Raw genomic sequence first — 16651 nt, 5'->3', positions numbered from 1 at the left:
GTCAGTCCTGAAAAAAAGTCAAACATCTGAATCTGCTTTTCCTATTCCGAGGGAGGGGAAAATGAAAGGCAAGATGCAGGCAGGTCAGAGCAGATGTTTAACAAGACGGCTTCAACACAGCACATAGTTTGCAGATTCAGTGCTGAGTGGCATCTGTTAGGGGAAGTGAATCTCCTTTTAGTGTATCGACTATAAAATAAAAACCCCAGCGAAGCAAAATGAATTCAGATTTTAAGGTTGTTTTTTTTAAATTTTGCAGTAAACCTAAGTTCAGTAAATTGATTTTCATAGCAATAAAAGCTGAATACTCATAACCTCAAAAGCTATAACCATTTTACTGCTATTTAAAATTTATATTTTATTTCTAGTGTCTTTTTCTTGGATATTCCCTGCGGGGAACCATTTTATGTGTAGCTCTGGAAATGAGCAGAGTGCAAATATTTTTATTTTCTGCTCGGCATCAAAGTGTTGATGCATCCTCCTGAGACCAAATGCACTTCTTTAAAAAAAAAAATACAGTGCAGCCTTGTTTAAAAGCAACTGCTGCCAGTTTCTACCACTTGGCCATGAATCAGAATAGCCACTGGGATTAGATTATAGGCAGTGGGAACTAGCCTGAATCTCTGCCCCAAATTAGCCATCTTTCTTGAGGTTCAAAATTAATTCTGAATTATTTTTCAATTTCCTCAATCTCTGCAATTCTTGCTTCTGGCTAGGGAGCAGAGGCAAAGCAGCTAAAGGTGTCACAAGAAATAACATTTGCATGGGGGCTTATTCTTTTGTTGCTACGATAATATATTTAGTCTGACACTTATGTAGCTTCACTGGGCTAGATTCTCAGCTGGTATAATATCAGCATAACTTCACTGACTCCAGGAGAGCTATACTGCTGAACTCTAGGTAAAGAGATGGCCTATTGCCTTGATTGGTTACTCACAGTTACCCAGAGTTTACACCAGTGTCAGTGAAGATGAATCAGGTTCCATGGCATTTGCATTAGAAGCATTAAGACTCCTAAAAAGTGATGATCTTTCTAGAGCAATTCTGTTATTGGTCAGGATTCTTGTCTTACTCCGAACCCTTCTGAGATATAATTAGGGCCAGTGAGATTAGGCCAGGAATGACAGAGGATCCCTCACCTCAGCAATAACAAGGACCGATATTCAACCCTGCTGTAGCTCCATTGACATGGATGGAGTTACAGCAGGGCTGAGTCTGATGGCAGATCTACACTACGGGGCAATGTCAACTTAAGGTACACAACTCCAGCTATGTGAATAGCGCAGCTAAAGTCGACATACTTCAGACTGAGTTGCCACAGGGTCTCCACCGTGTGTGTGGGGTGTTGATGGAGAAACTCTCCTATCAACTTCCCTTACGCTGCTTGTTCTGATGGAGTACCAGAGTCTATGATAGAGCAATTGGCAGTTGATTTAGTGGGTCTTTACTAGACCTGCTAAATCAAACCCCAGTGGATCAATCTCAGTCACCACAGGGCCAGTCTCCCGGTAAGTATAGACCTGCCCTGGGTCTCTGTAAGTATCTGAAGATACTATTTGTGTAATAGGGTGATATTCCTGTGATAAATTAACCTGTTCCACTAACTGCCTCATGAGGACTCTGCTCATTAACGCTTCCCCGAGATTAATCCTCTGAGCAGCTTGGAAGAGTCATCATATCTCTTTGAAACACTCATCTGGCAGATGTGTGTTTTCCTCCCAAATGGGGTGTTTCCCATCACAGCTCCAAGAGCTGTGGTGCATTGTGGGCATTCATCGCTAGTGACTGACTTTAATTCTGGTAATGTGGGACTTTATAAGGCCTAAAAAAGGAAGCAATGTGCCACTTAAAAGAGCCAGTTCTCAGAATTTCCATAGAATATTCAGCACTTGCTCTGAGCTCTGGAAGGGGAAAATAATGACACTATGATATATGGAAAAGCTCTTTTAGGTGTTTTTTAAAGGTTCCTATTAGCTATAACATTCCTCCTCTTGTGCAGTCTGATTCATGGTAACTAATGCACTGGCTTTATATAATAGAATCATGGAAATTTAGGACTGGAAGGGATCTGGGAAGGTCATCAAGTCCATTCCCCTGTCTTGAGGCAGGACCAAGTAAACCTAGGTCATCCCTAACAGGTATCATCCAACCTGTTCTTAAAAATCTCTAATGAAGGGGATCTCATAACTTTCCTCAGAAACCTATTCCGGTGCTTAGCTTTCCCTGTCATTAGAAAGAGCTTCTTAATATCTATCCTAACTCTCCCTTACTGCAGAACAAGATAATTATTTCTTATCCCACCCTCAGTGGACATGAAGAGCAATGCTCATCACCTTCTTTGTAAGAGTCCTTCACACACCTGAAGATTGCTATCACATCCTGCCTCCAATCTTCTTTTCTTAAACATGCCGGCTGTGTCTAGACTGGCCGCTTGAATTTCCGCAAGAACACTGACGCTCTCATGTAAGAAATCAGTGCTTCTTGAGGAAATACTATGCTGCTCCCGTTCGGACAAAAGTCCTTTTGCGCAAAAGGGCCAGTGTAGACAGTTCAGATTTGTTTTGCGCAAAAAAGCTCCGATCGTGAAAATGGCAATCGGGGCTTTTTTGTGCAAAAGCGCGTCTAGATTGGCACGGACGCTTTTCCGCAAAAAGTGCTTTTGCGGAAAAGCATCCGTGCCAATCTAGACGCTCTTTTACACAAATGCTTTTAACGGAAAACTTTTCAGTTAAAAGCATTTGCGAAAAATCATGCCAATCTAGACGTAGCTGTCCAGTTTTAACCTTTCCTCATGGACCAGGTTTGTTAAACTTTTTATCATTGTTGTTCTCCTCTGGACTTTCTCAAGTTTATCCACATATTTCCTCCAGTGCAGTTCCCAGAATCAGCCACAGTTCTCCATCTGAGGTCTAACCCATGCTGAGCAGAGGAGGACAATTGCAGCCCGTATCTGACCTATGATACTTCTGTGAATACACTCAAGACTGTTATTAGCTTTTCTTGCAACAGTGTCACCTTGTTGACTTGTATTCAATTTGTGGTTCACTATAACCCCTTTTCAGTACTGCTGCCCATTTTGTACTTGTGCATTTGATTATTTTTCCTTCCTAAGAGTAGTTCTTTGCACTTTCCTGTATTGAATTTCACATTGTTGATTTCAGACAAATTCTCTAACTTGTCTAGGTAATTTTGAAGTCTAATCCTGGCTTCACCGTGCAAGCAACCCCGCCCATCTTGGTGTCACCTGCAAATTTTATAAGCTTGTTTTCCACTCCATTACCAAAGTCACTAATGAAAATATTGGCTAGTATGGAACTTAGTACTGGCCCCTACATGACCAAAAGATAAGGCCTCCCAGTTGGACAGTAAAACACTGAGAACTACGCTTTGCATATGGTCTTTCAATCAGCTGTGCACCCACCTTCTAGTAATTTCATCTAGACCATATTTCCTTAGTTTTCTTATGAGACTGTCATGTGGGATTATGTCAAAATCAAGGTATAATACATCTACTGCTACACACCCTACCCTCCCCCTCTTATGTCCATTAGGTCAGCAACATTATTGAAGGAGGAAATCAGGTTAGTTTTTGGCATGATGTATTCTTGACAAAGCTATGTTGGCTATTACGGATAACCCTGACACGCATCTTAACCATGGACCATCATTCCGGTTCACGGTTGGGCAGACCACTCCCTCTTTTGCTGGGGATAAAATAACATCCCTATGACAACTACAGCCATTGCTGCAGGGGAGAGTACAATTAGGAAAGCATTTGCCGTATTTAACTTCCTTTCAGTAATACGGCTGCTGGAAGGAAGATTGAGGGCCAACACATGGGCTGTGTCTAGACTGGCAAGTTTTTCCACAAAAGCAGTTGCTTTTGCGGCAAAACTTGCCTGCTGTCTACACTGGCCGCTTGAATTTCCGCAAGAACACTGACGCTCTCATGTAAGAAATCAGTGCTTCTTGCAGAAATACTATGCTGCTCCCATTCGGGCAAAAGTCCTTTTGTGCAAAAACTTTTGCGCAAAAGGGCCAGTGTAGACAGCTGAGATTTGTTTTGCACAAAAAAGCCCCGATGGTGAAAATGGCGATCGGGGCTTTTTTGCACAAAAGCGCGTCTAGATTGGCACGGACACTTTTCCTCAAAAAGTGCTTCTGTGGAAAATTTTTCCGTTAAAAGCATTTGTGGAAAATCATGCCAGTCTAGACGTAGCCCTTGTGCGCAGTCATCTTCCCACCATAGAGAGCTCTACACATCACATTTTGGGACCCACGGGTCTGCACTTTCAAATAAGCAAAGAACTAGCAGGGCCATTTTCACAGCACCAATACTGGCTCTGCAAAATGATACATGGTTAATCCAGCCTACTGTTGTGGCCTCCACCCTGGCATTTCCTGGTGATCCATTTCCCCCCAGAGCCATGGTTCTGGAGATGAAGTTCTGGGCCAGGATTATCTTTGCTAGCTTCTCCCTTTCCATTTATGCTCTTTTTCCTATCACTCAGAAAACTGGGACCTCTATTAGGGCTTGTGCCCATGCAAGTTGCTTCTGGGCTTCCAAATGCCCACCCTATTCCTGGGACTCCAGCAGAGACTCTTCCGCTGTTGTCCCCTGGTCTCCTTTCTGTGTTGGCATCTGCCCTCGGTCAGGATTCCTGTGTATGATTTGCTTGCACCTCCACCATAACTTTCAGTGGCATCACTGCAGTTTTACACTGGTATAAATGAGGGTAGCAACAGTCCTCCAGGAACTTGCTTGATCTGTTTGGTGCCAGCTCAGGAATTGCTATAATACTAACAAACTCGTAGAGCAAACTCTGTTTAATAAATCAAAATTTTAATTCAGGTGCATATAGCTTCAGCAACCAGGAACTGCTAAAAATCAGGCTATTGTCAGACTACATGAACTATGACCTTTTCCTCCCCCACATCCTCACAGTTTCTGACTCTCCCCATCATTACCTTTTATTGGATTTCGTACCACGATTAGCCAAAAAACCCACCAGAGATGTGAGGCACACGGCGAGTGAGCAGAACCCTGTGTCAAATGCATCGCTCGCCCCATTGGAGACAATATCATTAAAGAAATGCTTGCCTTCCGGAGGGATTTAGTGGACTGAGTATCTCCCATGGCAGGTAGCGACGTAAGTGTTCAGTGCTCAACTTATTAAAAAGAAATGCATGCCAGCGAGATACAGGTAATGGTGGCGGGAACACCCTTTGCTAACTAAAACCTAAAGTTGACTAGCAGCAGGAGTAGCATCTGGTTCAGGAATTCATGGCTCGGAAAATACTGGTCCCCTCAATCAAAATAAGGCCCCATTTGTTGGAATTGTTTGAGCAGCTCCTATCTCACTTACACCTGTGTAAATTGGGAGTAACCGTTTTCAGCTGATGCAACTCACTAAGCTACACGGCTCTTAGTTACACAGGTGTAAACCTAATATTGACCGACTCCACTGATTTCAGTGAAACAGCAGCAGATTGGCCCCATTGTTGCTGGGAGCAGAGTATGGCTCAATGCAGCGACACCCGTTTAAAACAGCAGTGAGATCAGAATCCCTTTCTCCCCTTTCAGAATATCCCTTTGCAATATCTTAATGCCCGACACTTGGTATGCACCGCAGCGAGCTCCTTCTTACCTTACCTCCCTTGCTACTTTTCTAAACACGCAGGAACTTTTGGCCCAGCTCTGCTGCAATAGCAGGAAGAGCAGTGAGAAAAATCAGACCCATGGGAGAAGATTAGATCAGACGCCCAAAGGGCCTCCAAATTATTTGTCCATTTTTTATTGTTCTCCGGATGCTAATTTGACACCACTTCGCTTCCTGTGCTGCCCGCTCTGGCACCGCTGTCCCTGGGGTGATATTTAATCTGGGTGGTGAACGTTTGGCCTGAATTTGCTTTGCATCTAATCTGTGGGTGGCGTAAAGGCAGCTTGCCAGGAATAGAGACATTTTAGTCCTCCCATGCCAAAGTGGGGAACAGGATTTCAATACCGAGCCTGCTTATCTCTTCCCAGGATGCCTTTTATCGCACAGCCCTGCCGCACCCTGGCATTAGATGTGTATGCAGCGCTGCTCCACAGAGCCCATCCAATGGGGTTCAGCGGTTAGCCCTCTGCAGGGCCAGGAACGCCAAGTGGCTGCATTGTTTGTGACCATCCAGGAGGGCTAGTGCCGGGGCATGTTGGTTTAGTTGAGAAGGATGCTGAAAAACAGAAACAAAAGACAGGACTATGCAGCACTTTAAAGACTAACAAGATGGTTTATTAGGTGATGAGCTTTCGTGGGCCAGACCCACTTCCTCAGATTTCTTCCACATATTGATCTGAGGAAGTGGGTCTGGCCCACGAAAGCTCATCACCTAATAAACCATCTTGTTAGTCTTTAAAGTGCTGCATAGTTCTGTCTTTTGTTTCAGCAAGACCAGACTAACACGGCTACATCTCTATTACTGAAAAATAGAAAGACACCCAAACTGTAACCCAAATTCTGTCCTCAGCTGCCCCCTGCTGACTACAGAAAAGGGGCCTGAAGAGTGTCACTGAAAATAGAAATTAGACTTCAGGCGAGTGCTGAGCACCAAAACAAAACCCCATTGGCCCATATTTTTGCCTAGTAGGAGCCACCTATTCCCCTGCATTGAGGAGCTGTGAGTATGTCTACACTGCACATAAAAACCCACGGTTGGCCTGTACCCGCTGACTCCGGTTCCCAGGGCTCAGCCTGTGGGGCTGTTGAATTGCAGGGTAGGCCTCTGAAATCGGGCTGCAGACCAAACTCGGGGTCCCTCCCACTTCTCAAGGTCCAAGTCCGTAAGCCTACACTGCAATTAATCCGTCCCTTCGCCCAAGCCCTGCGAGCCCTAGTCACCTGGCACAGACCACCAGGGGTGTTGAGTTGCAGTGTAGACATACCCTCAAGAACCTTGTCCCCTTCCCTCTTCAGTTGCCCCAAGGGGAGCTCATCCACATCAGTGGCTGGCGTTGGATTTTGTGTGTGCAGATGGGGACGGGGCGACTGTTTGAGTGTCCCCCTTTCATGAGTGGAACATTCTGTTCTACAGAACAGGGAGGTATATTAGAAACCAGCGAAGGATATTCCCAGCAACACTCCCAAATGGCTCTGGTTTTTTCCGGTTTTAAAGGCTGTCACGCAGGGTGTTCTCTCCTCACCACGGCTACGTCTACACTGGCATGATATTCTGAAAATGCTTTTAACGGAAAAGTTTTCCATTAAAAACATTTTTGGAAAAGCACGTCTAGATTGGCAGGATGCTTTTCTGCATAAGCACTTTTTGCGGAAAAGCGTCCGTGGCCAATCTAGATGCGGTTTTCCGCAAAAAAGCCCCGATCGCCATTTTCGCGATCAGGGCTTTTTTGCTGAAAACACTACTGTGCTGTCTACACTGGCTCTTTTGCGCAAAAGTCTTTCGGAAAAAGACTTTTGCCCAAACGGGAGCAGCATAGTATTTCCGGAAAAGCACTGACAATCTTACATGAGATCGTCAGTGCTTTTCCGGAAATTCAAGCGGCCAGTGTAGACAGCTGGCAAGTTTTTCTGCAAAATCAGCTAATTTTGCGGAAAAACTTGCCAGTCTAGACACAGTCCATTAGTATTGATTTAATGGTGGGGAAGGAGGGAGAAATCCAAGTGCTTTTAATAAGAGCTAGGCTGGAGGGCAGAGAGGAACTGCTCTGTTAGGTCACTGACCCAGTTGGACCCAGGAAAGGTGACTAAGCCCTTGTTTACCATTCAGCTCTCATTTGCCAGCTTAGCGCGCCACGCATTCAAAACTCTCCCTGAAGGAATGAAGCCAAAGGGAGCTTAGGGCACAGGAGTTATACAGACACGTGGCTAGAGCCCCCTGCAGCCCTTCTCGTCTTGGATCGCAGACCTGGCTTTTTGCGGGACAAATACACGTTTAGTGGGGTGGTTGTAGATGCTAAAGCACAAAACAGCACCCGATTCTCCTCTCAGACAGGAGTCAATCAGGAGTAATTCAAGTGAAGACAGTGCTCACTTACACCACCCCTGGTGCCATAAGAATGGCAAGACTGGGTCAGACCGAAGGTCCATCTAGCCCAGTATCCTGTCCGTTGACAGTGGCCAATGCCAGATGCCCCTAGAGGTAATGAACAGAACAGGGACTCAAGTGATCCCTCTCTTGTCGTCTATTTCCAGCCTCTGGCAAACTAATAGCCGCTGATGGACCTAACCACCAACTTTTGGGTCAGATCTTCAGCTAGTATAAGTTATTATTTTCCTAATTATGCAATTAAGGAAGTCTGTATATGATGGCTGCAATCCTGTCTCCATGAAAGACAACAGGCATTTGGCCATTTACTTCATTGGGGCCACAATTCCACCCTATGTGATTCATTTACATGTGAAAGAAAATAGGGTTTTTGTTACAAAGAGGAGTTTAATTACCGTCTTTCAGTGGTGCGTAAGGTGACTGTAGCCACTGCCCTGCTGGATAGGTTTGCCTTCAGATACAATCCTGAACGAAATGGTCTACAGGCTCCAGGCACTGGCAGCAAAACATGCACTTTCAATGGAGATGACTTTTGCTGGAGATAAAGGAAGAAAAGAAGTATCATCATCCCCAGGAGAGAAAGAGTAGAGTTTTGCTCTGTCTCCATCTTGAACTGACTCTCAGTCTTGGTTTCCCACCCCCAGCATCAAGAGTCCCTCCCTCGGTTCTCACGTGTTGAACCAACACTCATCATGGTCATGTCTAAGCGTCTTCCATATAAACTACAGCAATAGCAAAGTCCCCAGAGGACTTGAGGGGCTCTCTCACATGCCTTCCCTTTTAGGATAAAAATGCTGCTTGGGGTACGTTTTTGGTGGTTTGCTCAGTAAGTATTTGGAGGAAGAAGGGGATTGTAAGTGTTTTCAGTGACTTTTGTATGACAGAAAGGCTTCTGTTGGTGCAATACACAGAAAACAAAGTCTCTCCCTCATGTCTAAGTAGCTACATACACTGCAGAATGCAAGATGATTTCAGTGGCTTTATTAGCTCTGGCATAAATATTTGCAAAGGACAAGAATTTTTTTGGGAGGTGTCTCAAATCAACAGTAAAATGCCTGCTCCCTGTACTGAAAGAAATCCAGAGGATCTGTGTTGCTAAGAAAGAAAGTGTTAGAGAGCAAAAGTTAGATAGCTAGATAGATAGCTAGCTAGATAGCAACCCACTGGTTTTTAAAGGGAAAGAGGAGTCAGGAATAATTTTCATTATTTAAGAGTAAGAATATTTAAGGGTACTCAATTATATGCCAAGAATTTTGTCCATCTGACAAGTTTCAATTGTTTCTGCCTTTTCACTGACATTGATTTCCACACGTAGGCCATTAGATTAATCTGAGGCCTTGTCTACACTATAAGATGGATTGACGCTGCAGTGTAGACGTGATGAATGGTTCTCCAAGCACACTCCCATTGATGCCGGTGTGCCACCAAGATGCAAAGAGTAGCTGGAGTCGATGGGAGATCTAGTCATCTCTTTCTGGATATAGGAGATTCAGCATGGGAAAGTTTACTTGCTGAGGACAGGGCTAAATTCACAACCAATAAGAAATTTGGCCATCTTTAGAGTATTAAAACCAAGTTATACACATAGGAGAATAAAGCCCGTGTGGAGGAAGTGTTGGCAACCCCATTGAGACAGTACTGTGAAACATGCCCGTTCTAGGTATGGACACCTTACTGATCATGTGGGCACTAAAGGTGGTCTACACGCAAAGCCTGTGCAAGGCTGTGTGTGGTCACTGATTTGAGAACAAAACACTTTGAGTCCAAAATCAGTGAGTTAAAAAACTGACTTTGTAATTTTAGGGCAAGTCTGTGTGTAGAATAGCTCTACAGGGACCTTACTGTGGACTCCGAGTACACGCGTTCATTGCCTTGGCCCCTCAACCTGAGAAGGTTGTGAAAGGAGTATGAGCACAGCGCAGACTAATGTCAGTCAATCTTGCGTTCCTTTCCCAAACCGGCACTTTCCTGGCTGACAGCGGCTCCTGGACTTACCCCGAGTCTGGGGAGTTTGTTTTGACTCCATAGAGACCTGCAAGTGCACAGAAACAAACCTTCCCTGTTCCTCCCAAAGAGAAAACAAAGTTCAGAGATAAAAAATGTCCGTCAGAGCTGCTGGACTCAACCGTGCCAGAGAGCTGCTCTCAGTATGATCTCTGGCTCCATGTAAATGAGGTGCCTTCCGAGCAATGATCACCATCTCCTTCCAAACACCCCGTGACTATTGGCAAGTCTGCAGATTTATGAGCCAGCCATTAAAATGACAATATAAGTACTGTAGCCAGGCCTGTATGTGTTATATACTGTGCTGCTGTCACTGTAGCTAAGGTCCCAAGAACCACCAGTTGGTGATCTGCCAGCACAAAATCTTAGGCTATGTCTACACTGGGAAGATTCGGTGACACAAGTGCTGTGGACATGCAAAAGTCGCCAAAAGGGAAAATTGGTCAAGCCAGTATTTCTGCCTCATATTACCGACATTTCATTGCCACATTGCTAGCTCCCCTACTGACAGGTAGAGCAAAGCAATGGGGGGTGAGCATCCCCCAGTGCAGTGTTGTGGGAAAGCAGAACTGATTCCTGCGCTTCTTGGGATTCCTTCCTAGCTCTATGAGCTCTTGGTGCTGAGGAATGTCAAAGCAGCACAGTAGTCTCTTCATCCCTCCCCCTATAGCAGCAGTCTGCCTGCCGCTGTGTTCCTAGCAGGGCAGAACAGGCAGGAGCATTCCAATGCTTTGTTCTTTGTTCCCCAAAGGGAGAAGCTCATTCAGCTGTCAAATACTTCCTGCAGCTTTAAAGGGGAGAGGGGGGTGCATGCCTGCAGGGCAGCAGAGATCACAAAACACTGAGCACAGCCATCAGGGCAGGCATCGTGGAGTGGAGCCTTGGGCAGAGGGGACAAGGGTATGGGCAGTCAGCCCTTAGCACTGCCCAGACCACAGCACACTTCCCTGCCCCTTCCTCCTGCAGCCCTCAGAGCCATGCAAAGCAGCACTCTTGCGCTCTGGCATCAATTCAAAGGAGCCCAGGGCGCCAGCCATTGCTGCTGCCACAGCAGCAGAGGCAGTGGTCAGGAGCTACAGGTCCCTTTGAATCTCCAGGCCCTGGGGCAATTGCCCCCTTCCCCCCGCCCCCATCAGCAGGCCTGGTGCACAGTGGCAAGTTGGTGCATAGTAGACTGCTATGCCATTGGCTCACATGGTGACTTGGGACTAAGTTGTCAGCTTGACAGAGTTGGTACTGGACAGAGACATGGTGGCCATGCCACCATGAAAGTCCTATTGCTTGCCACTCAAACCAGCATGAACAATGTTTCTCTAGAGCCAACCCTGCTGGGAGCCTTCCGTGCGTGATGCAACCTTCCTCCCATAGGCTGGCAGAGGAGAACTTTCCTTCTCAAAGCCAAGTCTCTAGTTTATCCCCTGGAGAAAAATTTCATACCACCACCACATTCTACAGCTTAAGCATTATCACTTCTATGGGTAGGCTACAGCTGTCCATTTATAAAACAATATCCACTGCAGAAAGATGGTTGGAAACTGGAACATAAGTGACTCTGAACGAAGTACAGGTTGAACCTCACTTGTCCAGCACTCTCAGGTCCAGCAACCTCCATGGTCCGGTATGATTTTAGTAAGCTGGATGTGCACTTATCATGGGTGCAACCAAGTTTCCCACAGTCCCATAAAGTTTATTTACAGCCACCAGCCCCGGCTGTCAGCGTTCTGTGCTATTATTTAGCTCTAATTCACCCCTAAATGTCTTCTAAGAGCCCAGTAAGCAGTGGAAGTGTTGGTCATGCTGCTAGACAATACTGACCTCCCACGGTCCAGCAGATTCTCTGGTTTGGCACCGGTCAGGTCCCGAGGTGCCAGACTAGAGAGGTTCAACCTGTATGTGAAAATGCATACCTCAAAAAGAATCATAAACTAACATACCAGAGTTAGTGCCCCAGCAGTCTGAGGGGTGTGAATGATGGAGGCAATGGGGCATGCGTTGGAAAGGAGTCGGACTTGTGCCTCTCTCCTTACATATGGCATCGAGCCATTGGTATCCCTTTGGCATTTTCTCCATGCTGGTTTGCTGTGCTGCTCCCAGAAAAAGCTTCATTTATCTAACTTGCCAAAGACAGAAAGTGCTTCACAATTTTGCAGAGGGTCATCTGATAACCTTGTCAGGCTTAATTATATCATAATCAAATTGCTCCCTGGAACGCAAGGGAGGCAATCAATCGCCCGCAAGCACCACAGACATACCCCGCCGACACGAAAGCCTAGAGCTCACAAATAATTTATGAAAAATGGACAGCATTCAGAGGCTTCATCTTCATTTAGTAAGAGAAGGGTTTTTTTGGCTTGTGAGAGAGCAAATGTGTGTGTGTGTGGGGGGAGGCTAAGCTGCAATGAATCATCTAAACCACTTGGGTGGAGATAGTACCTCCGTTGCTGAAGAAGGGGAAGGATAATCCTTTTGGGGATGATGTAGTATCCTGGAAATTCAGGGCTGTTTCACCTTCTTGCTGATCTGTTGCAAGGAGACAACTGAAGATTGTGGAGCTAAGTTCTGGAGACAAAGTTTCTTCCATAAGGCCTGGTGGGGAGGAGGTTGGCTTTTTAAAATCTCCTACAATAGCTACTGATTTACTGCACTTGTCTCCTGCCTACTCCAGCTCTTCTGGATCCTTCGTGACTGCAAAGACCCAGGTAACCCAGGACTTGATAAATAACAGAAGGGGAGGGAATATTGACTATTCCTTCAGCACTGGTTATGGTGTCAATGCAGTGATCTGGCAATATAGAATCTAAGATTCAGTCACAGATTGTTCTGTTGAATGTTTTTGGGTAATCTTAGAACACTTATAACATGCCAGATGACCAAATTCTACCTTACTGACTATACCACTCCTTTCACAATGCATGTCCCTGTTAGGTAATCTATGGGCCTACAGCAAAATATGTCTAGTAATGGGCTGCGAGTCTACGGGGCCAACTCCTGTTACAGAAGAATGTTAGAACCTTGGTTTATACCTACAGTCCTGCATAAAGCGATGCATGGATCTGTAACATAATTAGAACGAGGTTATGTATCATCCACCCAGCGAAAACCGGTCTGTGTTGTATCACTGTCAGCCCATTATTGTGTTGTATCTAGTGTTGTTTGACAAAATGAAATACCGACTTTGTGAAAACAAATTCTGAGTTGTTTTTGTGGCAAAGGGTTTGAAGTGAGTCCATTTCCACCCCCAAAACTCTGTAGTTAAAATTTCTCATTTTCCAAAAGCCTATATTTTTGGTAAATGGAAACTTAGGAACCATTTTAAATGCCATTTTGATCAAAACATTAGATTTTTCCACTAAACATGAAAATTGTCCATGATTTCTTTTTAAAAGTTTTCTTTTAAAATTGGCAGCTGTGATGCAGAAAAACAAACCAGATCTTTCTATCCCCAAACAGGAATATTGCCTAATGAAGTTGGTGAATGGTAACAGACTGGCAGGGAATCGGTTTCCTATGGAGGAATATCTCTTACTATCAGTAGCAGGTGGGTTTGTCTGAAAAAAAATACAGTGAATAATACAGTGTGAAAAAGACATGCAGTCAGCAGCATATTTAATATATTCAAAGTGATATAGTTTTAGGGAGGATAAGTTGCATTTATTATACATGAAGCAATTGAATCCCTGCTGCTTTCAGTGTAAACTCCACCTTAATCATTTTGGAAATTCCTCTTTTCATGAGAGGAAACTTGGGGGGGGGGGGGCGGGGGGAGAGGTGTCAATTACAGTATCCATTCAGTGACCTCTTCCCAGTTACACTCAGTATAAGAAGTACTCACAGGGTATATAATGCATATATCACACAGTAATAGTATGACAAATCTGTGGCCAGCTAGAAATCCATCAGCTCGTTTCACACACAGCCTCATTCAACAGCACAGTGGCATCAGGAATAGACTTCAGTCTCCTGCTTCAAATGCACTGTCCCTAATTATGTGAACAAAAAGGTAATCTCCCTTTTCTATTCACAGTAGGGGGTTTATCACTAGGGTTGCCAGGTGTCCAGTTCTGAACCAGACAGTCCAGTATTTGAGCTTTCTGTTCAGGAAACAAATTGAGAAAATATAAATGAGAAAATACAAATGTCCGGTATTTTCTAAATAAAATGTCATGTGGATTGTGATATAATGTCAGGTGTGTCCAGTATTTTTGTTGAAACCATCTGTCAACCATATTTATGACACGGATTTAGAAATGTAAGTTCCTGTCCTGTAGAGAACAGTGGTATAGAGACAAATACAAGTTTTGAAAGATACCTTACTGGCAGGGTGCATTCAAATAATTTATAGGGGGCAAATCTTGCTTGCCTTATTCTAAGACCCCACAGGCTTTTCTAGGATATTGTTTGCACAAGTAAGGTAAGATGGATTTGACTGAAAGTTTATAATTTGGTTTGAGCTGAGAAGACTCAGGCCCCCTGAATTTTACTTTAAGATTAAGCCACTTCCAAGCAAAGCTGAAAACCCATACAGAATTCTGCTGAAATCACTAAATATTATCTGGTTTTGAGTCACTATCCATGTGTCTCTTGTGTCCTTTGAAGAGAAACTGTAAATCCCTGCTTAGAACTCATACGAAGGGAAAAGGGGACGTTTGAAAATTGAGCCAAATTAGTTCCCAAGCTACCAATTTTTCTAGAAAAGTTTTAAGAATTTCAGTGATGAACTGGGCCCAGTGCCAGCTTTTTAAAGAACCGTAAAAAGTTCCCCTGGGAGAGAACACTGCACCTCTGTTTGAAAATTGGCTAAATATGCCCTTTTCAGCTAGTAATTTTCATCTGGTAACATTGATCCACTCTAGGGTTGCCAAGTGTCTGGTATTGAACTGGACAGTCCGGTATTTTTGCCTCCTCTACAGTAAAAAAATTCAGAAAATACCGGACACCTAAAATGTCCGGTATTTTCTGATTTTTTCCCAGCCAGCAGGCGAAAATCCTGGGTGCTTACTGGGTTCCACAGCTGTCTGGCCCGGCGCAGGGAGGCAAGATGGTGAGTGGCATCTCAAAAGCGTTTCTTTAAGGGACCACACTAGTTTTTTTACTTAACAATTTTGATCCCCCCCTTTTTATTTTCTCAACAGAATTTTTTCCCTGGTGTTTTTTTTTGGTGTGTGTGCGTGCGTGTGTGTGTGTACACTACCCCCTTAGTTCGAACTGGGGGGGTAATGTAGTCATACGGAGTTGCAAATGAAGCCCGGGATTTGAATTTCCCGGGCTTCATTTGCATAAAGCCAGCCGGCGCCATTTTTAAATGCCGGCTAGTTCGGACCCCGTGCCGCGTTCCAGGAGGCGTACAGCTAGTTCGGATTAGGAAGCCTAATCCGAACTAGCTAGTCCGTGCCGCGTGTAGGCGCGCGGCACGGGGTCCGAACTAGCCGGCATTTAAAAATGGCGCCGGACGGCTTTATGCAAACGAAGCCCGGGAAATTCAAATCCCGGGCTTCATTTGCAACTCTGTATGACTACATTACCCCCCCAGTTCAAACTAGGGGGGTAGTGTAGACATACCGTGTGTGTGTGTGTGTGTGTGTGTGTGTGTGGTATTTTTGGTTAAACCATCTGGGAACCCTAATCCCAGCACATCCCAGAACTGATTTTTCTCTTGCTTACCAGCTCAGGAGTGGCACCAAGGAAGCAAATGGAGCTATGGAAACTTGAGAGGAAACTCTGACCCAGTCTTTTGAAAGGAGCCTGCCATTAACAGCTCTTTGCACATCTCTCAGTAGTGCTAGCTCAGCTATGCCAGCAGACATGCTCACTATGCAGTAGAAAAAGCACAAATATGTTACATCAACATTGACGATTGTGCTTTTTTTTTTTGCAAACAGAAACAGATGTGAATGCAAGTCTGCAGATGCCTGTCTATGTGTGTACAACCTTATTTGCCCGCTGTCCTTCAAGTGTTGTGAATACCCACCAATAAGGAATTTGCAATGAATAAATAAGTTGTTGTCACCAATAATATTTGCCATTGATAAAAATAAAGATGATCTAAAATACTAATGTGGTTAGCAGCTTACACGCATGAAGCCAGCCAATTTCCTCAAGCAGCTAAAATAAACTATTAAGTGTTAAATAAGTGGATTTCAGCACTGCCAGAGCCATTTTACAAGATTTGGGTGCCAATTTATTTATTCACAAGCACTGTTCCCTCAAATTTTTCCCACTCATATGCAGAATAAATTTTCTTATATGCACCAAGACAAGTGCAGATATGTACCACCAGTAGAAACACACTGTGGGACCCTGTGGGCACTCTGCTCATCAGCTGGGCGGCATTTGAATCTCTCCTGGGGGGCTGCCCAAGCGCTCAGCTCACAGGAAACACTGTTCACGAGACTTTCAGTAGGGACACAGCCAATCCAGTAACTGTCCCAGGTGAGCAGTGTCTCCTAAGTCCCCGATGCATCATGTCCCCTTACGAGGTGGAATTGATCATGCATTTTACTTTTGCTTGGTTTCTTATTCTGCCCTGCCCTGCTGCCTGTTCTCTCTCCATAGCCAGAGGCTCTCTACGAAGCAAGAACAGTCAACATGGATTGTATGGACT

General features: G+C 44.7%; 1 long non-coding RNA gene across 3 annotated transcripts in view; it reads left to right on the top strand.

Annotated features, from left to right (window-relative positions):
* Positions 1 to 16098, top strand: part of LOC102452571 (uncharacterized) — a 29727-nt gene extending 13629 nt beyond the window's left edge. For 2 of the 3 annotated variants that reach the window (XR_012896429.1, XR_012896427.1), the window contains exons 4-5: positions 13501 to 13588; positions 15715 to 16098. This is a non-coding gene — a long non-coding RNA (uncharacterized LOC102452571). The remainder of the gene's footprint in view (positions 1 to 13500; positions 13589 to 15714) is intronic. The other variant, XR_012896428.1, reaches the window with a different exon arrangement.
* Positions 16099 to 16651: the final 553 nt, after the last annotated feature.

Source organism: Pelodiscus sinensis, chromosome 18 (genome assembly GCF_049634645.1).
Source record: "Pelodiscus sinensis isolate JC-2024 chromosome 18, ASM4963464v1, whole genome shotgun sequence".
NCBI classification, from domain to species: domain Eukaryota; kingdom Metazoa; phylum Chordata; order Testudines; family Trionychidae; genus Pelodiscus; species Pelodiscus sinensis.
The sequence above is the reverse complement of the archived record's forward strand: the minus strand, read 5'-3'. Positions and strand labels throughout refer to the sequence as shown.